The sequence below is a fragment of the Pelodiscus sinensis genome, chromosome 1 (assembly GCF_052426305.1).
Source record: "Pelodiscus sinensis isolate ZL-2025 chromosome 1, ASM5242630v1, whole genome shotgun sequence".
NCBI lineage: Eukaryota > Metazoa > Chordata > Testudines > Trionychidae > Pelodiscus > Pelodiscus sinensis.
In genome coordinates, this window is record NC_143052.1 from 86,298,566 (window position 1) to 86,323,208 (window position 24,643).

Below are 24,643 nucleotides of genomic sequence, written 5' to 3' on the forward strand. Positions count from 1 at the left end.
CTGAGCAGCATGTGGGGCAAGCAAGGTAGCCTGCCTAGGGCTCCCCACTGCCTCCGTGGACCAGATCCGGTGGCTTGGCAGGCCAGATCCTGCCCATGGACTGTATTGTGCCCAGGTCTGGTGTAGATCCTACTGCTACTCACTAAAAGTTCTATACTGTACTTTTTATCTGCTCCCTAGGGTTAATTAAACTCACTAAGGCAGTGGTTTTCAAACTTTTTTTCCTCATAACTCAGTTGAAGAAAATTATTGATGGCGAAGACCCAACAAAATTTGACAAGAGCATGGACTCTGGGATGGAGCTGAGGATGAGAGCTTTGGGTTGTAAGAGGGGGCTCTGGCTTGAAGTGGGGTTCAGGAGTTAAGCAGAAGGGGCTTACCTTGAGTGGCTCCCAGTCAGCAGTGCAGTGGGGTTGCTAAGGCAGTTTTCCTGCCTGTCCTAGCACCACAGACCATGCTGCACCCCAGAAGCAACCAGCAGCAGGCTCCCAGACAATGGGAGTGTGGAGCTAGTGCTCAGGACAGGGCAATATGCAAAGCCTTATGCATTCTTCCCCCATACTTCAGGAGCCAGACCTGCTGCCAGCCACTTCTGGGGCGCAGCACAGTCTGTGGTGGCAGAAAGCTGCCTTAACACCCCCACTGATCATTCTGCAGCAACGAGACCCAGTGCCTGACATTCCACAACTCAGTACTGAGTGACAACCCATAGTTTGAAAATCACTGCACTAACAAACTTCTAATGCATGGCAGCAGGGTCCACATGGACATCTAGGGTGTGTCTAGACTACAGGGTTTTGTCGACAAAAGTGGACTTTTGTTGACAAAACTATACCTGCGTCTACACTACCGCCAAGTTGTGTTGACATAACGTCAATAGAATTCGGAAGTTTTGTCGATGGCGGTAAACCTCATTCCACAAGAAATAACGCCCTTTGTCGACAGTGTTCTGTTGACAGAAGGCATTATTGCATCTACACTGTCCTTTGCGTCTACACTCTCATGTTGACAAAGCGGCTTGCTTTGTTGACAGAACTGGATGTAGTCGAGACGCTCTTTGTCAACAGAAGCCTGTAGTCTAGACGTACCCCTAGTACGCAGCAGGCTAGGATGGAGTACATTTACATGCCCATTCTCAATAGACTAAGTATTTGAATAGACAGTCTCAGAAGGAGTGCTAACTCCTCCTCTTCCCTCCTAAAGAAAGACACTCTTGTGAAAGTATGGGCTTAAGCACTGTATGACCAAAATTTGCACCAGGTGATGTAAGGAAATTCAGATTCTGGTGGTTAGTGAAGCTTTGGAGAGAATGTCTGATGCCTTGCATAATTCATCAAATTTGAGGCTACGTTTAGACTACAAAGATAAGTCGGAAAAAGATACGTAAATTGCAAACTGCAATTTGCATATCTTTTTCTGCTTTTCTGTCAAAAGATGATTTTCTGAAATTTGGCATGTCTACATGGCACCAAATTTCAGAAAAACCTGCTCTTTCGACACATCCCTTCTTCCTTGTAGAACGAGGTTTACAAGGATGGGGAAAGAGCACGTCTGCTTTTCCGAACATTTTTTCGGAAAAGCGGACGCGTACCTTGGACACTGCATAGCTTTACCAGGATACTTCTGGTATCCCAGAAAAGCACTGCAGTCTAGATGTAGCCTAAATTTCACCATATAGACTGAATAAGGAGACTGCCCAAACAGAATGAGCCTGGATTACATCTGGGCATCCGAGTCTCATCTACTCTGAAGGCCTGCTGAAAGATCCATTTGGCCAGACAGATCAAGTCAGATGGCCTTTTCTAAATTCCTCAGAGAACAAATGACAAGTCCACTCTATACAAATGTTTTGTACTGTCTAAGTAAATGTTAAGTCCCTATATCAAAAGATGTACCACACCTTTTCCTTCTTACCTTGTGACTCTGTACTGAAATTCTATTGAGGTCCAATGATGCTGGAACAATTTGTATAGTGGGGGTGCTGAGAGCCTTTGAACCAAACTGTAAATCCTGTACATAATGGAAACTGCTTTAAGCTACACCTCTCATTCCAGCATCTATAAAGAGGTCAATGTTCAAAGGAACATGACCTAAGGAAGGAAACTATGGTAAATCCTAAAAGTCACCTACCATATTTTTGTGAAAATAAAGTGGGGACAGTGGAACAAGGTTATTTTTCAAGTTCTCCCTTTCTGCTTGAGCAGATGTGCTCTAGAATACCACTTTTTAAATGAGAAAACATAACTGCAGTATGCTCAGAGATTCAAGGGGAAGTTTTATACAAAAGCACCCAGGGGAAATTACAGATCTGATAATTGAAGTTATGAAAAAGTAAATGTTTTCATGTTTCCAGACGCTAGAGGGAAAGAGTTCACCATTATCCCATTAACTATGTCCTGTGGAACCATAAGCCTTGTGAACTGAAACCACAGGAGATTAGGGACTAATTCTTTGTGTTTCTTCCAAGATATATTCAACAAAGTAACCTTTTACAAAAACAAAGGCCTGAGTGACTCTTTTTGAAATCCCAAGTTATTTCAGATAGCAGGAAGTAGAGGAAAATACACAGATTACAGCATGAAAAAGACTGAATTGCTAGGGAGCAAAGGGATCAGTTAAGGAAGACAAGAAATTGCATACGTGCTAAATGATTTCCTTGCATCAATCTTAACCCCCCAGGGGAATAACAGCAGATACCTACAGGAAGGCTACTCACCCTGTGCAGTAACTGGAGTTCTTCAAGACGGTTGTCCTCGTGGGTGCTCCACCTTTAGGTGCGCAAGCATCGCTGCGCCCACCAGTCAGAGATTCTTCGTAGCAGTGCCTCCCGGCTGGCCACTCAGGATCTAATCTGATCCGGATCCCGAACAGAATCAAAAGCAGAGGGGAGGAGCACCCACGGGGACAACCATTTCAAAGAACTCCAGTTACTGCACAGGGTGAGTAACCTTTCCTTCTTCTTCGAGGAGTGTCCCCGTGGGTGCTCCATCTTTAGGGGACTACAAAGCAGTATCAGTGTTTGGGGGTGGGAACTTCGGAAGGCTTGTTTCGGCTACTGAAAGTACTAAGCAGCCAAATCAAGTGTGAGTGTCTGCATACGATTGAATGGCATAGTGACAAGTAAAAATGTGAGCAGAAGCCCAAGTGGCTGCTTTGCAGATCTCATCTGTGGAGATACTGCGGAGGAATGCTGTGGAGGCGGCCACTGCCCTCATAGAATGGGTACATATGAACAAGGGAAGCTGTTTGCTGAATACAGCATAAGCCATCCTTATACAGTCTGAGTTCCACTTGGAGAGTCTCTGTTTGGAGATCGGTTGCCCCTGAGATCTTTCTGTGGAGGAGATGAACAAGCAAGGTGTTTTGCGGAACGGGTGTGTTCATTGAAGGTAGAAAGCCACCACCCTATGGACATCGAAGATATGGAGAGTCTGTTCCCTGTTGTTGCTATAAGGCTTGGGGAAGAAGACAGGTAAATTGCTTTGTTACAGTGGAATGAGTTAAGTACTTTGAGAAGAAATTTAGGGTGGGTCTATAGGACCACCTTGTCCTTGTGGAAGACCATATACGACGGGTTGGTCATAAGAGCACCCAACTCTCCCTCTCTTCGTGCTGAGGTAATAGCAACGAGAAAGGCCACCTTTATGGATAGATGGAGAAGGGAGCATGTAGCTAGTGGTTCAAATGGTTTGCCTGTTAATGCCCTTAGCACAAGATTAAGGTCCCACGCAGGGACTGGTTCTTTAGTTGGTGGGAATGTATTGTGTAGACCCCGCAAAACCTTGATAGAGCTGAGGGATAAACCAGAGTTGTGAAGGTGTAGTAGGTAGGTATGAGTGGGATTGCCATCTGCGTGGGAGTGCAGTGTCAAGAAGAGCACCAGCTAGTGAAACACTGCCATTTTTTAGTGTAGATATTCCTCATTGCAGGCCTACGACTGTGAGAATCATCTGGACTTCTGGAGAACACTGGATCTCTGTCATGGTTAACCAGCAAGGAGCCATGCATGCAGGTGAAGATACTCGATGGTGCTGAATCTTCCCGTTCTGTTGCTTGAGCAATGACAGAACATGGGGAAAGCGATGAGGGGGACGCCTGGCCATGTGTAGAAGAGCTGGATACCAAGTCTGTCTGGGCCACCGTGGCACTAGCAGTATTACTTTGCCTCTTTCCTGTTTTATTCTGAGTATCACTCTCTGGATGAGAGGGAATGGTAGAAATGCATATGCTAGAGGCACGTCCCATCTGATACTGAACATGTCCCCCAGAGATCCTGGGCCCAATCCCGCTCTGGAGCAATAATGAGGGCATAATGAATTCCTGTGTGTGCCAAAGAGGTCCAGTGGAGGAAATCCCCATCTGTGGAATAGATGGTTGATGGCTGCTCTGTTGATCTTCCACTCATGACTGAGAGAGAAGTTTCTGCTGAGGATGTCTGCTAACATATTGTCCATGCCTGAGATATATGTGTCTATAAAGGTGGATGTGACAAGGGATGCACCATTCCCATAACTGTATTGCCTCCCGACAGAGCTGGCAAAAATGGACACAACTCTGCTTGTTGATGTAGTGCATTGTTGTCGTGTTGTCTGTCAGTACGCAGATGGTATTGTTGAGAAGTGCATGCATGCATAGCAGACTGCTCTGAGCTTGAACAAACTGACGTGTTTGTGTTGCTCATCTGGTGTCCACATGACTTGAACAACCTGGTTCTGCAAATGAGCCCTCCAACCTGTTTAAGGAAGCATCTGTGGTCATTGTAAGGGTTGGGGGATTGCGTTGAAAGGGGACCTCTGTGCATACATTGTCGATTTGTATCCACCAGATAAGAGAGACTTTTATCCTGTCTGGCATGTTGAGACACTTATTCAATGGGTGAACATGCGGCCTGTACACTGTCCTGAGCCACATCTGCAATGGTCTCATATGCAAGCGTTAATAAGGTACCACAAAGGTGGTAGCTGCCATGTTACCGAGGAAACACAGATATTGCCTGGTGGATATACAGGGGCTGAGCTGTGCCAGATGCACCAAGTCCTGAATTGCTACAAATCTGTGCTGTGGAAGTGAGGTTATCACAGTTATGCAGTCCAGGTGTGCCCCTATGAAGTCTAGTGTCTGTGTTGGGAGCAAGACACACTTTGCTAGGTTTATGCATAGTCCGAATCTATCAAATAATGCCCTGGTAATCCTCGCTGCCTGCTGCGTATGGTAGGGCGAGGGGCCCTTTAGAATGCAATTGTCAAGGTAGGGAAAAATGGTGATTCCTTTTGTTCTGAAGGGAGCGGCAATCACTGCTAGAACTTTTGAGAATATCCTGAGGGTGGTCGACAGTCTGAATGGTAGGACTCTGTACTGGAAATGTTGGTTCGCTACTATGAATTAGAGGAAGCGTCTTTGTGACAGATATATTGCAATGTGGAAGCAAGCATCCTGAAGGTTGAGGGTGGATAGGCAATCTCCTTTCTCGAGGGCGGGTATGACTGTGGCAAGGGTTACCATCTTCAAGCGTTGGTAGCGGACATAGGACTGAGTTTCCTGAGATCTAGTATAGGTCTCCAACCCCCTGATTTGTTGGTTGTGAGGAAACAGTGGGAGTAGAAACCTCTTCCTCTGTGCTCAATGGGCACCTCTTCTATAACCCCCAATTGTAGGAGGTGTTATGCCTCTTGTAGGAGCACAGTCTCATGAGAAAGGTCCCTGAAGAGGGACAGGGATGGGGGTTGCGGGTAGGGGGTGGAGATGAAGAGAATTACGTAACCCGTGTTGATGATCGCGGCAACCCACTTGTCGGTGGTAATGGATTACCAGGCAGGATAGAATGCTGCTAGTCTGGAGCCAAATGTGGTATAAAAGAGTTGGATAGCCACCCTGGATATATGGGGGCTGTCTGACCCTCAACCATGATTTCAAAATGACTGACGTGCTGGAGCTTGTCGGGTAACAGGTTGCTCTGATGATTGTCTATGTCTAGGTTGTCTGGGATGCCGTCTGTTATATTGTCTAGGGTGCCTGAAAGGCATCGGTTTGTATCTATATGTGAATCGTCTATTCTGATTTTTCCTATTGTCAGGAGGCTGAATGTCAAGCGTGCACAGAGTGACTCAGGAATCTTTGAGGGAGTGAAGAGTCGTATTCGTGGTGTCTACAAAGAGTCGCGACATCTCGAATGGGAGGTCCTCTACTGTGCTCTGAACCTCCTTAGGAAAACCGGACAGTTGGAGCCAGAATGCTCATCTCATCGCCACTGCGGATGCCAGAGATCTTGAAACTGTATCTGCAGAGTCAAGAGCTGACTGAAGTACGGTTCAGGAGATCAAGGAACCTGCCTTCATCAAGGCCTTGTATTGCTTTTTTCATGTTGTCTGGTATAATTTCAATAAAAGTTGACAGTTGGTCGAAGCTGTGGTGTGTATATTTGGAAAGAAGCACCACACAGTTGGCAATGCGGAATTGGAGGCTGGCAGAGGAATATGATCTCTTGCCCATGCTATCGAACCTCTTCCAATCCTTGTCATATGGGGTTGATCGCATAGCCTGATGCTTACCCCTCTGGTTAGCAGCCTCTACTACTAGAGAGTCTGGCAAACAGTGAGTGAAGAGAAATTCTGCATCCTTTGAGGCGATGTAGTATTTTCGGTCAAGCCTCTGTGATGTAGGTGGGATGGTTGCTGGGGTCTTCCAAAGGAGCTTAGCTGGATCCATCAATGCTTCCTTCATGGGTACTGAGAGCCTCATTTGCGCTGAGGCATGAAGAATATTAGTTAGTTTGTGTTGTGTGTCAGGAAGTGTGGAGAGGGATATTTCCAGTTTGTCTGTTACTCTGTTGAATCGTTCTTGAAAGGCCTTGAAATCCATCCCCGGAACTCATAAGCAATGAGGGCATGATTGTGTCTGCCGTCAAGGATGGAGAAGATTGCATAGGTAGTGGGAACCGTGAGGGTTGCTCCATCCCTGTTGTATCCACATTGTCTTCCCTTTCAGAAAAATTCAGACTTGACGAGTGTAGGCTGGGAGGATGAGATCTGGCGGATGAATGGTATTGGTTGGGGAGGGAGCTGCTGTCTGAACAGAGTCCACAGGTCCCAATATGGCCAATTTGGCTGCATGAGTGGAGGTATCCACTGCTGTTGCCACTGTTGGGTCTGTATAGGTTTAGGTGAGGAGGTCATGGACAGTTGAGGTTGAGGAAGATCTTCCTCCTCAGAGTCACTAAATTGTGCTGGCATATTTGCAGGAGTACCTGAGAATTAAATTTTTGATCTGTCAGGGGTGTCATCGCTGCCAAAGAGTGGGGTTCCTGTCACCGAAACTACTGAAAGCTCAGCTGTTGTGGTGAACTGAGGCATAAAGGGAGGTGAAGCTATTGGCAGCGCAGAGCTGAGGGGCTGGTGCCGGTAGCAGGTATGGCACCAGGAGCACGGCCATCCCTGTTGATCAATTAGCCGGTACCAGCTGCTCTGCAAGCAGCTCACATGCCACTAATGGTGCCCGCATGGAACGTGGTGCTGACAGTGACCATTTTTTTCCTGTCGCCTTTCTAGCCAGTGCCAGAGCGACGGCTTGATCAATTGGCCTCACTCTGCAGCTCTCTGAGGAAGCGCACTTCCTGTGCTTGTGCTCCCAACTTTTATGGGAGTTGGCACTAGAGCTTTTAATTGCCCCTCCTGGTAGCATGGAGGCAGCAGCAATATTGGGCTTTGTACTCATCTGTTTCATCATCGGGTACGTAGACCCTGACAAATTATGAGCCCTGTTGCTTGCTGAGGGAGATTTTCTCTTGGTATATGGGCTAAAAGTAAGAATAGCCCTTTTCCCAGCATCTGTCTCCTGTGGACTATGCCTGATGGGCGAGTTTGAAGTAGAATTAGAGGGGGGTTTCAATGCTTTCTCCATTTGTATGAAGCTGAAGCTGTCTAGCTCTCCTTGTGCACTTAGTTTCCTGCAGTGCAGGCAGTGCTCTATATCATGGTCTTTACCCAGGCAGCAGACACAGAGAGAATGTCCGTCTGCTATGGATATGCACAGATTGCAGTCCAAGCATCTTTTAAACCCATGAGAGGTGGGCATGTCCTGGGTAATACGCTGCAACAAGGGCTGCCATTGTAAAAGCGGAGCCGCAGGATGCAGCAAAGAGCGCTACCTGACTTTTTTTTTTTTTTAAAGAAAAATAAAGAAAATAACTGAAAAACTTCAATAATAGGAAGAAAGTGGCTGAATAAGAGTAAGAGATTAGGCTAGTAGAAGAGAGGGATGAGTGTGCAAGGGCAAGCTGCTGAACAGCAACCGGAGCCAGCGGCGGACAGAGAAGAACTGAGGAGCGTGCTGGCCGCACATGCGCATTACACACCCCAGGCACCTCAGCCTCGCTCGCATGACCAGCCAGGGGGGCACGGCTACCAAGAATCTCTGACTGGTGGGTGAAGTGGCGCTGGCACACCTAAAGGTGGAGCACCCACAGGGATGCTCCTCAAAGAAGAACGTATACCTACTATTTTCAGGTAACAAAGCAGAGACACTGTCAGAGATTGAAATGTCAGAAATAGTACTGGCACAAAGTGAATAGTAAAAAGCCACCGAGACCAGATCATAATCCTTCAAGAGTTATGAAGGATTTCAAGTAAGAAGTAAATGAGCTGCAAACAGAAGTATGCAATCTCTTATTAAAATTAGCCACTTTATAGGTAGACTGGAAGGATTTTGTACTTCTTATCTGATAAGGTACATGGAGTGATCCTGGGAATTAAGAATGTAAATTTTATTTTGGAACCTGGTAGAATAGTTACAACAATAATTAAAGGAGTTACAAAACACTTACATGACAGGACCAGCAGCAGTGCTGAGTGGAAATCGAGAAACTGCAAAAGGGATACCAGAAGGCCAGAAAGGCCAACAATCAATCTGGTGCCAAGCAATACAACTGGTTGCTTTTACAAAGAGCTATATGCCAGACACAACAGACACACTCCCCCAACCCACAGCACCATTAATACTTCTGAGGAGCGCAAGTCACAAGCCCCTGCTATGAACAGTCAGGAGGAGGTGGTGAACAATAAAGAGAAGGCATCTGTGGGGTGCAAACAACTGGGGGATCCAGCTGTGCAATGATCCAGGACCTGTTTCTGACAGCAGTAAGTTCTGCCAGTCAAGAATGGGCAAGCCTGATGCATAGCAAGGAACCTCAGGCAAGTGAGTAGATACATTTTCACAGAGTTCCTATATTTTCACTTCCTTCTAGAGATAGGCCAGGGGGCATTCCGAGCAGTATGTGCAATGCTCTAGACAAGTACCTACCAAATTATACATTTGAGTTCCTCATTTACATTTAATTTCTGTCATTATAATTGGAAGAGAGTTTGTGTTGTTTGCCTCCATATCCCTTTTCTTCTGAGACTGTTTCCCCTCACAGTCCTCCTTTTTACATATGCCACTTTTTAAACTAATTTTGCACTCCTTTTTCCTCTGATGTCTATGGGTTCCTCACAATCATCTGTGGAAATTCTTGTCAGTGCGTCCCTCATAATTCCTTCTCTTGATGTGGGAGTTTTAATATTTACTTCAATGGCCTCTAAGCATAGAAGGGAAAATAATTAAGACTAGTCTTTTCCCTCTACAACAAACTTCTGTATTTCAGACCTGTTGGAATTATGTAATTTTACTATGGCTCCAAATGCAACAACTGCAGAATACATTTGGAGCCCACTGATTAGAGCAGTGGTGCTCAACCTTTTTTACTTCGTAACCCCCAGGGCCAGGAACATTTTTTGTTGGGGGGGGAGGGAAGAGGCCCCTTTAATTTAAAGCTCCAAGCCACCAGTCCACTCCCCCCGCCCTGCTGCGTGTAAGTCGAGCGCTGAGCTCGGAAGACAAAATGGCAGCCGGTGTAGCGCTGTGACACCCCCCCCAGGATTAGAGAAGGAAAAGGTTTGGGACACAGAGACTATTTACTTGGTGTGCTGGCAGGCAAGATGGCAGAGCCCCAGCCCAATTGGCCACTCCATTGGTGGTGCAGCTGCCCTCAGTGGACACACTGCAGAATAGCTCTCCCCTATGGGCTCGTTGTCCTAAGCGGCTGTTTTCATATTGCGTCGCACCAAAAAGCAGCTCTTCCCTTTGCATGTTATAGAAAATAGTCCTTTTCCCAGGGCTTCCAGTTGTCCTGGAACAAACCAACTCTGGTCTTGTTTTAAGTTAGGAGAAGAAAAGAAGCTGCATACCAAATTTAATGGCACTAACTCTTACCGTTTAAGAAGAGATCTTGAACAAATGGACTCACAGATAGACACGCTCTAAAATCTAAATATAGATAAGGGGCAACATTCATTGGACTAGACAGAAAAAAAAATAACCCTATAACCTGGTGGGGAGCCCCTGGGGTCCAGCCTCTGCTCTCATGCACGTTTAATTTATATAAAGTAGAATAGCTTTAACAGAACAGAGAGTCCTAACCCAGAATTAATCAAACCCCAGTGGTTAGTGCACTCACCAGCAACATGAAACCCTCATACTCAAACTCCTGCTCCATGTTGTGCACGTGAATTATATAACTCACATTCCAAGTGTCAAACCTTTGGGTTACAGGGTGTAATGGGACACCACCATCACACGCTTTCCCCATTTTTAGGAAGTCACCTAAATACACTTGTGATGAACCTAGCATGGGGGTGTTGGGAATGAAATGATAAGAAAGAGGTGTCCACAATTATGAACCAAATTTGTGTCAAAATTCAAAAATACTTTTCATGGATCCAATGCTGCATTTTTGAGTGAATGAATTATTTGACTAAAAGTTTTGACCAGCTATATTCCAGATACATCTCTTCTTTTTCACTGATGAAAAATTCTAGTTTCTTGTGCTTTAGACTGAAAAATAAATGGAATGATTTTGAGTGTGGCTTGTGTTCTGACTCAACTGCTACCACTGTTTCACAGTAATTAAACAAACTATAACTATCTGTTTCACTGTGGTTTTCATTATAAACTCCCTTTAGATCTTTAAAGCATGACAATATCAAATAAGTTCATTTTTGGAGGAAGTGGAGAGGCAGTTTCTCTGTGTATGCCACTACACGGATATCTAATTAATGCTAACTTATTAATGAACTAATTCTCTTGAACAGACAATTACATCTATACTTAAGATTTAACTTAAATTTCTTTAACAGAATTAAACAGATGCTGTGTTCATTCATTTTTCAATATAGTTAATGCAACCCTATCATCAACTACAGGAAGTCTATGAGCATTAACTAATACAGGCAGTCCCCAACTTACTGACGGATCCGCACTTACGAATGGGGCTCTCTCGCCCCGGAGCTCACAGGCAGCGGTCAGCCACCTTGACCTCCGGGGCGAGAAAAGCTGCTCCCGGTGCCCCTGGTCTACTGGGGACTGTCTCCAGCAGACCAGGGGCACCGGGAGCAAAGCGGGTCCCGCGCCAGAGCAAAGCCTCAGAGGCGAGGCACCCCGCCGCTGCGGCTTTGCTCCCCGTGTCCCTGGTCTGCTGGGGGGGGGGCGCAGCTAGTGTGCCCCCCAAGCAGACCAGGCTTTTGTTGTGGACCCTGGGGCTGAGCACCTGGGGCGCTGCCGGTTGGTCCCGCAGCGCCGCTCTGGGCACTACTGGACCAACTGGGCAGCACCCCAGCTGCTCTGCCCCAGGCGTCCTGATTCAGCCGCTGCTGGTCAGTTTCAGCAGCGGCTGAATCAGGACGCCTGGGGCAGAGCAGATGGGGTGCTGCTGGGTTGGTCCAGTAGTACCGAGGAGCGGCGCTACTGGAGCAACCCAGCAGCACCCCAGCTGCTCTGCCCCAGACGTCCCCAAGTCAGCCGTTGCTGAAACTGACCAGCGCTGACTACAGGAAGCCCAAGGCACAGTTGCTCTGCCCCGGGCTTCCTGGAATCAGCGGCTGATCAGTTTCAGCAGCAGCTGACTTGGGGTTCTTAAGTTGAATCTGTATGTAAGTCAGAACTGGCGGTCAGTTTCAGCAGCGGCTGAATCTGGACGCCAGTTCCGACTTACATACAGATTCAACTTAAGAACAAACCTACAGTCCCTATCTTGTACGTAATCCGGGGACTGCCTGTACACAGGACACAAGCAGGTAAAAGGCTAAATTAGAAAGTAATCCAAAATACCATTAAAGTGTGGGGAAAACCTGAAAAAAATAGATTGAGAAAGTCGGCACAGAAAACCTATTTTCTATGTCGTTTAGTTTACAAGCAGATTTACCTTTGGATATTTCTTTGAAATCTTCTAAACAGATTCTGCTTTTCAAAGAATTACAGGTACCAGACAAAAGGTACCTAACTAGTGACTTACAGTTTTCTCCCCAAAACAGACTATACAAAAATGTATAACCACCTCTAATGTTTATTTTAAAAAGGTGGGGGAAGAGGGTATTACCTGAGGGCAAGAAATTGAGGCAAAAGGCCCCTATTCCTGGTGAAAGCAAGTGGTCAGTTTCCATGGTTTCTTAGAAGCTTCTGGTACTCATTTTGGTAGTAAGGATATTCACAGCAAATCACTATCCACCACAGCCAGCAGGAAACGCTGCAGGGAATGGGACACAGGGGACACACAAGGGAGCAAGTTTAAGGGGAAAAGGAATGATACAATGAAACCATTTTAAATAAAGAACTACAATTATGATGTTATACATTATGACATTCTGCAAAACATGACGACAAATTTGTATAAAGTGTCAAGGGAGAATGCTCACGAGAACATCCATCACTGTACCAATGCACACACTTACATTTTTAAAAAACCCACAGCTGATATAGAATTTTAAAAATGCAGATGTACCATCTGTGACATTACCCAGGGTACAATCTGTACTGCTGATCAGCTGTGTCCCCTCAATTCTCTAAGCCTTGCACACTGCTTCACTGGAAAAGCAGCCACTCCTGGTCTGCCACACCCAGCCTCTAGCAAAGTAAATCACCCCAGCAATGCTGCATGAGTGCTACAGCTAGCTAGCCACCCAACCATGGATTATATTGCAGAGTAACACCAGCAAGTTCCAGAATTGTCCCCAGAAACGTGCATCTTGTACTGGCCAGTACCCTCCTGGACTATACAAGCTCACAGAAAGTTCATCATTTTATTAATAAAAAATGATATGCATAAATCCGGTCATCTCAAGTCAAGTTTCCCAAACATTTTAATCCAAACACATACTGATTTAGATAAAACAATAAAACAACTTTATTAACAACAGAAAAATCTCTTTTAAGTGTTTACAAGAGTCATAAAGGTCAGAACTGGTTACAAAGAAAGAAAAGGCAAAACACAAACAAGTCTCTAACTTAACAAAATAAGTGAATTTAATGCAAAAAGATTTCTCTCAAAACATGCTTATAGTAGTCTAGTTGAATTATTTCACCCAGGAGCTCTTCCCTGGTTCAATGATGCCTCCTTTGTTTTTCAAGTGGTGTTGATGCCATGAGTAGAGATGAGGAGGTAGAGGTAATTTCAGACATTTGCTCCCCTTTTTTATAGTATTTTCTAATCTTTGACAATCATCTCGAGCTGGAGTACAGGTGACAGCAAATCTGTAAGACGAGAACTTCCAACGGTTTCTTTGTCAACATATTAATTTCTTACTCACACTCTTCGTCCTGCAAAAAACACTTGATTTTGATGACACCTGGCTGAGGTATCAGTTTGCCTTTTGTCACTGAGGAATTAGTTTGGGCTTTCTTTTCCAAACTTTGAACACGCTACTATATTGCCACCTATATTTTATCAGATCAATAATAAACAGCAGATTAAGAGTTTCCTTACAAGGCATACTTCGTACCAAATGTATCAGTTTCATGGAAAGGGTGGACATAAGGATACAGATTGTCACACTATGTATTAATTAATATAGTTAATTTCTTAAAGATTTTTTTAAGGTAGACTTTAAAGTATGTTTGCAGTGTAAGGAGTGTAGAATTATGTGTTGCATTTTTTAGGCTACATCTCCACTTGCCAGAGGATTGAAACTCTGGCGATCGATCCTTCAAGGCGCGATTTAGCAGGTACAGTATTCCTTACCATCTCAAGAAGTAAGGGAAGTTGATGGAAGCATTTCTCCTATCGATCTCACGCTGTGGGACTGCCCCAGACAATCAATGCAAGATACTTAGACTCCGGCTACGCAATTCACATAGCTACAGTTGTGTATCTTGCATCTATTTTCTCTGTCAGTGTACACCTGGTTTCAAATAGAGTAAAAGGCATTTTTGCACTGTTTAACACGAAACATGTCTGTTTTTTCAGTTTTGTTTTGCTGGGTCTGAGACTTCTTGACCCTCCCTGGAAATTGGTTCCCACTCCATATTAAGTCACAGCATGCTTCATTTTGAAATGACACTCTAAGGGATGGGCAAGATCAGGTCCAGAGGCCAAATCCAGCCTGTGAAGCATTTCTCTCCAGCCTTCCCAAGTGTATAGTTAAAGACAGCAGCATGTGTTCAGATGCCTCTTCCCCTACCTTGCTCCATCCTATAGCCGAGCTGCTCTCTGGATTCTCCTGCTAGCTGTGCAGAGGTGAGTAAAGAGCGGAGTGCTGAAGTCAGGGTACTGGTACTCCCATCTCTGCAGAGCAGGGGATGGAGAGAGGACGACATAGCAGAGCTGCTCCAATCTGAAGCTCCAATCTGAATGACTCAGATGAGTGTCTGTCTTAAGAGGCAGTGCACTATTTCTAAGATTTCAGTGCTCATGCTCTCTCTGACACACAAACACACTTCCCTCCAATACGCCATCTCTGCAGAGCAGGGGAAGGAGAAACAACAGAGCAGGACAGCTTTATTTGTCTTAAAGAAACAGCATGCGTGTGTGAGAGAAAGACTCTGTGTATGATAGCATGTGGCTTCTCTCAGAAATTTACCCAGCAGCAGCCAGCACACGAACCGTGTCACTGTCACACACACGCAGTCTGTGCCACACAGTCTCTGTGCTACACACACTCAATCTATATCACAAAGTCTGTGTCACACACTGAGTGTCTCTCTTTCACACTAGGGATGTTAAATTTGTCTTTACTCCTTTGAGCTCCTGTAACGTTCTGTGGTTCATGTGATGCCACCAGCACACAACATGCTGGGGTACCAGAGTGAAAGACAAGAGATCCATAGCAGACCTGAATGTCAAAGAACCTGCAAACTAAAACAAAAATGTTTACATTAAAAACACACTGAATGCCTTCATAATGAGGTATGAAACATACAATTCTACATTTTCCTTGCAAATATGGGTGTGTGTGTGTGTGTTGGTCACAATGTCAAAACCTTAGTATTAAAGTCCATTTGCTAAAACTGTGGATTGTATGAAGATAAACATTTAATTATTTGAATATAATGCATTATTTAATTTCTGGCATATGTATTTTGTGCAAAATAGCCTCAGGAGACCAATTATACCGGTACAACAAATTATTGTTAAAACTTTTGTGTGAATTGCATCAAAGAAAGCATCAACATACAGCTAGAAAAATATCAATTCAGGCCATGATTCTGCAACCATTTATACACATGGTTAAAGGCTCATCACCTGCACATCTATTTATGTGATATATGCCATCAGGTGCCAACAATGCCCCTCTGCCATTTACATGGAACAAACAGGACTATCTCTACACAAAAGAATAAATGTACACAAATCAGACATGAAGAATGGAGATATTCAAAAACAAGCAGGAGAGCATTTTAACCTCCCTGGACACACACTTACTGACTTGTAAGTTGCCATTCGCAGGCAAAAAAAACAAAAAAAACACCACACACAACCTTCAAAAACAGACTGCAATGTGAAGCTGTGAGCTGGAATTCATATGCAAATTTGACACCCTCAAAATGGGTCTCAGAGACATGGAATCATTCATTACAATAAAAACAACGAGCAGTCCAATGACAACTTAGAAACTAACAAATATATCATATCGTATATATTAGCTTTCTTGGGTAAAACCCACTTCATCAGATGAGTGGGTTAGGGTTATTCATCTGATGAATTGAATTTTACCCACAAAAGCTCTTGATATAATATATTTGTTAGTTTCAAAGGTGCCACAGGACTGCTTGTTGTTTTAAAGTTAGTTTAACACGGCTACCCTTCTGAGAGGCACTGCAATAAGTACAGCCTTTCCCTGAGTTACGAATGAGTTACGGGAGAGCAATTTGTTAGTTTCAAAGGTGCCACAGGACTGCTTGTTGTTTTAAAGTTAGTTTAACACGCTACCCTTCTGAGAGGCACTGCAAAAAGTACAGCCTTTCCCTGAGTTACGAATGAGTTACGGACCAAACACTTGGCCGTAACTCGATCTGTTTGTAACTCTGACCCCATTGAGTTACATAGCGACCGCGCTGTTCGTAAGCACGGGATGCATTCGTAACTCGGGGACCGCTTTTACGACCGCTCCATGGGAGCTTTGGTCGTAAATGCAAACGGTTGTAACTCAACCATTTGCAACTCGGGGACCAAATGTAATTTTCATTTCAGATATTCTCACTTTGTCATCACTATTGAGCCACATCAACCTTGATTTAATTAGCACGTATGTCACCCTCCCATCTCTGAACCCCTGTCTTTATTTAGTTTCAAGCATCTGAGAAAGGGTGTTGTATTTCAAGAAAGCTTATGCCCTAATAAATATGTTAGTGTCTTTAAGGTATCAAGGGACTCCTTCTTAATTCTATACAAGAATCATGGAAGGATGAAATCTTTCTTGCCAGACTTCCATTCCACAGGTAATTTGTTAACATTGTAAAGCATGTTTCACAATTACATTTACCTTAGCTTCCATAGGCACAGAGGTTTAGTCCGTAATGTGACAGGTGCCTATTGTGACCTTTAACATAAATTTACCTGTAAATTAAAGTTTAAAATGTAAACTAACAGCGTAACACACTCCTTTAATAATATTTTAGTTCCATTCCTTTAAAAATAAAAGAATACTATCAAACCTAGGTTTCAAATCAAGATTCCCTTCAAATGTTATTAAAAATTGAACGTTTTAATTGAATGTAACTATGACAGACCTTTTAAGACCAGTCACAAAATCGTCTACAATTAGATTTACTTACAGCAAATAATTCCAAACAAAAATAAAGTTTTCAGAAACAAAAAAGTAGAAATATATCTCACATGGAGTAATCTGTGATAATTTATTAATATTGTGTTTTGATTAAGTTGTTGTGATGTTACCATATGCATACACTGAATTAATGCAACAGCATATTTTCAGGAAATGCACCCTGGAATGGGGAAATGGATTAAGATATACCCTTCTCAGCAATATCTGAGACACAATATAAATACCATTTGCTTCAGTGCCCTGGCTCAACTTGTTGCAGAGGTCATCAAACTGGTTTTGGGAAGGAGATCCCAGAATGTGAGCTAAGAGAACAAACAAACAATTTTGGCTGGATTTCAAAACAATCTGTCACATGCACAGAAAATGAGAGCCAAGGTGAACACTGACTCCAGAGCCTGAGTTATCTGGGAAATTTGACTTCAGGACTCCATTTCCAGGATAGTAGCTCTTAGGAAATACAGACATGCACACAGACCTTTTGTTCTAAAAATTAGGAATGTCAATCGCAGTTAACTAACATCATTAACTCAAAACAAATTAATTTGGTTTTGAAGTTAATGGTGACTGATCCAGTTTTATTGCACTGTTAAACAATAATAGACTATAATAGAATACCAACTGAAAATTATAATTTTTTTGATGTTTTCTACATTTTCAACTATATGGATTTCATTTACAATACAAAATACAAAATGCTCGCTTTATATTTTTCTTACAAATATCTGCACTGTGTAAAACAAACAAAAGAGGATGTTCTTTAAAAACATATTAATTAAGTTTGTGACTGAATTCCTGGGAAGGAGAACTGAATGAATCCTGCTCTGTCATTTTACCCAATTTTGACATATATTTTGTGTTATGGTCGTCTCGGATGATGACCCAGCACGTTTTTCATTTTAAGAACACTTTCACTGCATATTTCACAAAATGCAAATATGATACCAATATGAGATTTCTGAAGATAGTAACAACACTAGACCCAAGATTTAAGAATCAGAAGTGCCTCCAGAAATTGAAAGGGATGAGGTACAGAATATGATGACTAGGGATGTTAGCTAACAGTTAACTGAATAGTCAACTAACTGCATAAATTCTTAGCAGTTACACAACTATTTGATAGTCCCCAGGGGCAGGGCTGGCAGCCAGTGTACTTCGGGTCCACTCCCAGAGAGCCCCATGCCACCCCACACTGCTGCATCTGTATCAGAGGCAGCAGCACATGGTGGCAGGCAGGAGCCATGCCAAAAAACAACTTCCCTCGCTGCCCTGCTGCCCTGCACTGCTGCCTCTGATACAGATGCAGCAGTGTGGGGTGGCATGGGGCTCTCTGGGAGTGGACCCGAAGTGATACAGAGGCAGCAGTTTGAGATGGCAGCAATCCTTGTCTGAGGAAGGGAGGGTCCAAGCTCCTCCCAATGGACAGAGGATGAGGAGGGGGAGGCAGTGTGGGAGGCTGCCCCGAAGCAGCCTCTGTCCGTGGCAGCCCGGGCTGGCCAAGGACAGAGGCTGCTCTAGCAGCAGCCCCTGTCCACGAAAAACTAGGACCCCCTGCAAACAGGGTTTGCTGCTGGAGCAGCTTCTGTCCACAGCTCTCTTCCCAACATGGAGGGTTGAGATCACTCCACACGCATTTGGTGCCCAGCCCTCCTCCACTACAGCTTCTCCAGAGGCTCCCAGGCATTCCCAGTGTATGTTGCTAAGAAGCAGCAGCATGGTCCAACGTGTTTTCATTCAGTTTTATTGTTGCATTCTGCCAACCCTGGCTTGAGAAACACTAATGAAAGAAGGCAAATGGCAGCCTTCGAATATATATCACAGCAAATGCTGAATAGAATGTTAACGGTCAAAAAGGCATTTGTGGGCTATTCTCCTAGGTTGCATCTAGACAGAGGCACTATTTCGAGATACTGTACTTCCAGTATCCCAAAATAGCTATTCTGCATCTTGACAGTGCACCCATTATTTCAAAATAACGGGCACTCTATTATGACCCCCCTGTACACTTTGTTCCACGAGGATTAAGGGAAGTCTCAAAATAGAGCTCTATTTCAAAATTACGAAATAAGCTATTTCGAAATTAACTCGAAATAAGCAACACAATTTGCGTAGCTCAGATTGCATAGCTTATTTTGAGCTAAGGGTACAGTGTAGATGCACGCCTACTGAATATTGAAAGTTTGCTGTAAACAAAAAGGTGCAAAAGCTTCTAGAACAGGGATCTGCATCTATGGCTCAGTATGGAACCAATTATGGCTCTTTTGTCATTTCCAAAATGCATGCAACTGCATGAAAATGAAAAATTAAAAAAATTAAAAACATAATTACTCATGTAGCTGAAATGCGTGCATGATTCTGAATTTACCAGTTATGATGTAAACTTCAAAGAAATGTACAGAAAGATGCAGCAGCAGAAGTCCCATTAAATAAAATCTGTGAGTACGTTTCATTTATGCTATTATTAATCATCATATCAATTATCAATAATATTAAGTTGTATGCTTTCATTCATGCAAATAGGTATTTTTATACAGCTCTCTGTTGACCGTTTGTTCTGAATTTTGATGTAGTTTGACTCTTTGGTTTAAAAAGATTGCTGACCCCTGTTCTAGAAGAAAAGCTCATAGTAACTTTCTTTCCTTGAGTGCTAATCCCCATCAATTCCTATCAGGTGTGCATGTGCCGCATAAATGATCGCTGGAAAGTTTTTCCCCTTAGCAGTACCCACTGATCAGTTGTGGAGCCCCCTTGAGTGGTGCCTCCATGGCACTCAATATATGATTAGAATGACAGTGATTAATTGGTTAGCGAGTAACCATCACCCTTACTGGATGATGCTTACCAGTTACTGTTTAGCCAGCGGGCCCAGCCAGGTTGGAGTAGCTCCCTGCCCATCTGTTTAAGAAATTAACTAGTTAAATCTAATGTTTTACCCATTAATTGATTAAATGGAATTTTACATCCCTATATATGACCTTACTGACCCTTCCCCCATTTGTTTCCTTCTTACCACCTGTGATGGTCATTAGTTCGATTAGCCTAGCAAGTGCTCCCTTAGCTCATTAGTTAGTTCAATAGTTGTTTAAAGTTTCAGGTAGTTTGTTCTTCCCTTTTGCTTTCTTCCCCTTGGATCTGTGGCATACCTCAGGACCAGGCATTTAAGTTGGGTTCTGCTCTGCCTGGAATGGCACATGCCTGAGCATGCCAACCTCAGGGCAGACACCCCAAACCATTTGTATGTTCTGTAATTAGATTCCACTTACCCAGTAACACAATGCATATTCCCAAAATACTGCAGTAATTTTATAGTGGAGTCCCAGACAGTCCCTAGATGCTCTTATATCTTTCCACCCAGGCTAGTCAGACTATGTGATGAAATGGTCACATACATCACAGATGGAAAATATTCAGGTTCTCCCAATGCCAATGAACTAATCACTCACTCCTTGTACCTTAGATATCTTACCAAAGAACTGTCTGTAGACAATTCTATAATAAAAGTGTTTACTAACTAGGAAAAAGAAATAAGAGTTATGTACAGGTCAAAGCAGGCAACATACATGCACTTTCGGTATGTAATTTAAAAGGTGACAAACCTATGCCTATGAGGGACCCACACAAATAATGATGGAAGTGCCTTGGAGAAGAGGTGTAAAATTTTGACCAAGGACAAAGAAAGAGAGGGACTCAGATCAAAATTAATCTTAATGGTGTATACTCTCCGACCCTAAATTCCTGGTCTGAGTGAATCAGTGTGCAACTTGGTACTGAACAAACAACATAGTTATTCTCAGAATCACAACCTTTCCGGCACCACTTCCATTCACCAATGACACATAAGTGGAAGAAGGTATCTGAGAGGGGCCATTTTCCAAACAAGGCACCTCACCTTTCCAGGACAACAGTAGCATGCCCCAGCAGGAGCACTCAGCTCCCAAGACTCAGGGACAAAGGCCATCAACTTTAGTTCCCACTGTGGTTCTGTCAAGTTTGGCACCTAGTCTCCCCCCTGAGAACCAATGTCAGATGGAAAAGTTGGACTTTCCATCCACCCTGACACTTTCAATGCTGCCAGGGACCTCACTGAGATGATGGTGCCACAAACCCAGGCAATGAAGGACAAGCCTTCAATGCTGTCATACCCAGCACTGTCAACAAAGAAGCCATCCATGCAATGCCATTCTCTTAGGCACCACTCCCACTCACCATCATGCTCCCTGGTACAGCCAGTATCCCCGCCATAGCATCGTTGCTGGTTTCCAGCATAAGCTGAGTATCAGTGCCAGAACCCATCAGTGCAGCATTCACTCATCTAGCAGAGGTCAGCGCCTCTGTGGTCTTCCAGATCCAGATCAGGGTCATCAGGATCAGAGATTAAATCCATTTTAAGCATAAACTTGTCAGGTAGTCAACTGGATTATTAACTACTTGCCTTCCTCCCTCCCCTTGCTGCCTCTATGAAAGGCAGCAGGAAGGAGGCGGAAGAAGGGGGGAAAACAGGAGCCGGTGCTGGGGGGAGCCAGCTTAAAAGCCGGTTCCCCGACCACCTTTTCTGAAGTGCCACCTGTCCCCGTGGAGGATAGAGGAGGCTGCTGCGACGCAGCCTCTGCCTGCAGCAGGCCAAGGCTCCCTGTGGATAGAGGCTGCTCTGGCAGTAGCCCCTGTCCACTGGGGTCCTGCTGGGCTCCCCCACAGACAGAGGCTGCTAGTCTCAGCATACTCGTGCTGGTCCAAGATGCTGCGCCTCTGTATTTTAAACATAGTAAGAGCCTGGCGGCTTTTACTCTATTTAAAATGCAGAGGCGCAGTGCGGGTGGCTCCCAGAGTGGACAGGAGCCAGGACTGCTCAGTCCCGTCTGAAATCGGCTCCTCTGGAGCTACTCCCACTGAGGCTCTACAGAGCAGCCCTTATCAACACACAATTATTCCAATAACCGCAATTTAACATCCCTAATCCATTTACTCTCATCACTATGAGACCTGGTCTTACAGGCTCAAGAATGAGATGCTTGTAACTTGGCCACCTCTCCAGCAACCCCAAACACAATGGCCCTTCTGGACTCCTGATGGGCATACCATCAGACCCAAGAACTGCTCTCCAGGGGCTCACAATCAGTAGTCTCGGAATCCAGAGTGTCCCACACACAGAAGAAGCAACAGGGCTGTAGGGGGGCAAACACAGCCCCATCCCATGCAATCACAGAGGTGTCTTCTTCAGCAGCCCAGAAACCAGTCCAAACGGTCACTGCCACAACAGCAGAGAGCCCATATGCAGAATCAGGACACCAGAGAGCTTAGGGCCAAGAGGACCTTATCCCACTGCAAGGCGGGGGGGGGGGGGGAGGAAATCATCTTTGTCACCAAAGCTGTGGCAGGAACCTTGCCTTTGGGGCCCATCTTCAATAGATCATATGCTACAGGCAGTCCCCGGGTTACGTACAAGATAGGGACTGTAGGTTTGTTCTTAAGTTGAATTTATATGTAAGTCGGATCTGGCATCCAGATTCAGCCGCTATTGAAACTGACCAGCGGCTGACTACAGGAAGCCCGAGGCAGAGCTGCTCTGCCCTGGGCTTCTTGGAATCAGCCGCTGATCAGTTCCAACAGCGGCTGAATCTGGACTCCTGGGGCAGAGCAGCTGGGGTGCTGCCGGGTTGGTCCAGTAGCACCGAGGAGCGGTGCTGCGGGACCAACCCGGCAGCGCCCCAGCTGCTCTACCCCAGGCATCGGTGAGAAAAGCCTGGTCTGCTGAGGGACACGGAGGACGCAGGCGGTGGGACCGCGGAGCGTCTCGGCGGTCCTGCCGCCCACATCTCCCTGGTCTGCTGGTGGGGGGCGCAGCGAGTGTGCCCCCCCCAGCAGACCAGGATTTTCTCACCGTGGAGGACGCGTCCTCCATGCCGAGAAAAGCTGCTCCATGTCTCCCTGGTCTGCTGGGGGCCAGGCCCCCCCAGCAGATCAGGGAGACGCGGAGCAAAGCTGCGGAGGACGTGGGCGGCGGGACCGCAGCGCGTCTCAGCGGTCCCGCCACCCGCGTCCTCCGCGGCTTTGCTCCGCGTCTCCCTGGTCTGCTGGGGGTCCTCCCCTAGCAGACCAGGGAGACACGGAGCAGCTTTTCTCGCTGCGGAGGACGTGGGCAGCGGGACCACGGCGCATCTGGGCGGTCCCGCCGCCCGCATCCTCCGCGGCGAGAAAAGCCCCGTTCGTATGTAGGGATCCGACATAAGTCGGATCCACGTAACTCGGGGACTGCCTGTATTCTCTACAGTTCTACTCCTTCCCTGCCTACTACCCCCTTCTTCATCTCTATTAAGGGACCTTTATCATGAGCAACTTCTTATTCGGGAGATGCAATCATTCCTTGCTGTAGGGCAGTGGAGGTGGTTTCTCAGGAGCAAAGGATTCTACTCCCTTATTTCCTAATCCCCAAGGCATAGGCTGGTCTCAGGCTCATCTTGGACCTGTGCGAATTCAAATACATGCTAATGCTGAAGTTCTATATGGTCTCTCTGAGCACAATTATCCCTTTCCTTGAGTCAGAGGATTGGTGTGCCTCCCTTGACAGGAAAGATGTGTACTTCCATATATTCATTCGTCCTCAGCACAGATGCTTCCTAAAATTTGTTATCAATAGGAAACATAACCAGTTTACAATTCTACCATTTGGCCTGTCCAGCACATCTCAGGTGTTTAGCAAATGCGTGTCTATGGCAGCAGCCTTCTTTTGCAGGAGGCTCATGCAGGTATTCCCTTACCTAGATGACTGGCTAATATGAGGAGGTTCAGGAGGATAGATATATCCACCTAGTCAAATCCACATTTCAGAGACTAGGATTTCTCCTCAGTGTGAGCAAATCCTCTCTGTCCCAGACTCAGAGAACAGAGTTCATAGGGGTAGTGCTGGACTCAGTAAAAGCAAAAGTGTTTCTTTCTGAGACATGATTCCAAGCCATAGCAGGCATCATTCAAGGCCTCACTTTATACCCAACCATGACAACAAAAGGTTCCATGTCCTACTCGGCCATATGGCTACATGTACTTACATAGTCAGGCACACCAGGCTCACTCAGACCACTTCAAACGTGGCTGGCTTCAGTCTACCGCCTCCCTACCTACCCCCCAGTGCAACAGGCTGGATTAGGTACTTACACTCCCACAAGTTCTACAGCATCTCCAGTGGTGGCTAGACCCCAGTACAGTGTGGCAAGAAGTCCCATTCAGCAACCTTTAATCCACCTTGACCCTTGTGATGTATGCATCAGCATTTGGTTGGGAGGCACACCTGGGGGACAACCGAACACAGGGGTTGTTGTCATCAGAGGAGCTCTACCTTCATATCAATGTCAGAAATCTCAGAGCAGGCCAGCAGGTGGGCCAAACAATCCAACCAGTACTACAGGGCCAACGTAGGACAGTGTGACAATATTACAGCGATGTTCTACATCAACAAGCATGGCAGGATTTGTTCCTCTCCCCTATGTCAAGAAGCCTTGTATCTTGGGAATTCTACATAGCTCCCTCTATTCATCTGCAGGCTTCTTATCACCCAGGAGCACAGAATC

At 45.2% G+C, this 24,643-nt stretch overlaps 1 protein-coding gene across 3 annotated transcripts in view; it reads right to left on the minus strand.

Moving 5' to 3' along the window:
• Positions 1–24,643, minus strand: part of BLTP3B (bridge-like lipid transfer protein family member 3B) — a 100,002-nt gene that overhangs the window by 69,108 nt on the left and 6,251 nt on the right. Inside the window, exon 2 of one of the 3 annotated variants that reach the window (XM_075934115.2) lies at positions 12,404–12,550. The exons of 1 other annotated variant lie outside the window; for it this stretch is intronic. The gene's annotated coding sequence lies outside the window, so the exon portion shown is untranslated. Of the gene's footprint in view, positions 1–12,403; positions 12,551–16,781; positions 16,856–24,643 lie in introns of all 3 variants that reach the window. One more of the 3 variants, XM_075934124.2, reaches the window with a different exon arrangement.